This window comes from Callospermophilus lateralis, chromosome 5 (genome assembly GCF_048772815.1).
Source record: "Callospermophilus lateralis isolate mCalLat2 chromosome 5, mCalLat2.hap1, whole genome shotgun sequence".
In the NCBI taxonomy this organism is placed as follows: domain Eukaryota; kingdom Metazoa; phylum Chordata; class Mammalia; order Rodentia; family Sciuridae; genus Callospermophilus; species Callospermophilus lateralis.
In genome coordinates this window covers 12,461,850-12,463,362 of record NC_135309.1, presented here as the reverse complement: position 1 = coordinate 12,463,362, position 1,513 = coordinate 12,461,850, and the positions used below count along the sequence as shown (strand labels likewise).

The following is a 1,513-nucleotide window of genomic DNA, read 5'->3' as shown; positions in this document are numbered from 1 at the left end:
CGGATAGAACTGGGGGATTCTAGACAAAATGCCTATGTGAGAGCACAATGTGAACTAACAACAAACTACAGAAGCAGAACTCAGAGCGGGGCTGCTTCCAGTGAGGTTCTGATAGGAAGGGTGAGGTCTGCACACTTGGGTGTGGGTGACAGGCCCTGTGCTGTTCTCTTATAAAACACACAACACTGTCCATAAACAGGTTTCAGAAGGCCAGCCCTGCTAGGATGCTGAGAGCTCCAGGATGAGACCAGTTCTGCTCCACAGCTCAGAGGCCAGCAGTGGCCCTACTGTAGCTGACCCTGAGGCTGGATGCTGGGCAGTCCAGGGCCTTACTCCTTGCCTCCCTTTCTGTTCCCCAGCAGCAGCCTTCTCAGTGCCCCCCTCACCTCCTTGTTTCTGAGGGTGTAGATCAGGGGGTTCAAGAGGGGGGTGACAATGTTGTAGAAGAGGGTGAGGAACTTGCCCTGGTCCTGGGAGGACCTGCTTCCTGGCTGCATGTACATGTAGATGATGTTCCCGTAGAACAGGGAGACCACGGTGCGGTGGGAGCCACAGGTGTTGAAGATTCTGTGTCTTCCTGAGGACGACTGGATTCTGAACACAGCCCTGACGATGTGGCCGTAGGACACCAAGATGAAGACCAGGGGAGACACACGATGCCCACAGCCAGGACAAAGACAGTGCCTTCTATGGCCACTGTGTTGACGCAGGCCATGCGGATCAGGGCTGGCATCTCACACAGGAAGTGGTCCACCTTGTTGTGCCCACAGCGGGGTAATCGTAGGGTCACTGGAGACATGACCAGGGAGTTGGCCATTCCACAGCCCCAGGCCACCGACACTAAGCCCAGGCAGAGTTGTGGATGCATAATAGTCATGTAGTGCAGGGGCTTGCAGACGGCCACGAACCTGTCATAGGCCATGATGGTCAGCAGTAGACACTCCACTCCACCCAGGAACAGGAAGAGCTGGACCACGCAGCCCACATAGCTGATGGTCTTGTCACGGCCACTCAGGTTGTAGAGCAGCTGGGGGATGGAGCTGGTGGTGAAGCTGAGGTCCAGGAAGGACAGGTGGGTCAGGAAGAAGTACATGGGCGTGTGGAGCCGGGAGTCCAGCCGAGACACCAGGATGATGGTGCTGTTGCCCACCAGGGTCAGCAGGTAGGCTACCAGGATGACCACAAAGAGGACCCTCTCCAGGTGGGGGCGGTCAGAGAAACCCAGGAGGATGAAGTGGCCCTGGGTGCTGCCGTTGGTCCTGTCCATCTCTACTGCACCTGAGGAGAGGTGTCAACACCAGTAGTGGCACCTGCTGATGCTGGAGTATGGACTCCTCGCCAGGCTTAGAGGAGCACAGAGCAGGTTTTTTTTAACTCACCTAAGCCCTAAACAGTGGTGTGGAGACTCTGCTATGATTATTATCCCCAAATTATAGAAAAGGAAACTGAGGCACCTGTGGGTTAAGTAAATGTCACATGGAGAGGCAGAGCTGGTCTGCCCCAGGGAACATGC

The 1,513-nt window shown here is 55.7% G+C and overlaps 1 pseudogene; it reads right to left on the bottom strand.

The window, feature by feature from the left end:
• Positions 1-329: 329 nt before the first annotated feature.
• LOC143398966 (olfactory receptor 2W3-like) lies at positions 330-1,267 on the bottom strand (annotated as a pseudogene).
• Between the last annotated feature and the right edge of the window lie 246 nt (positions 1,268-1,513).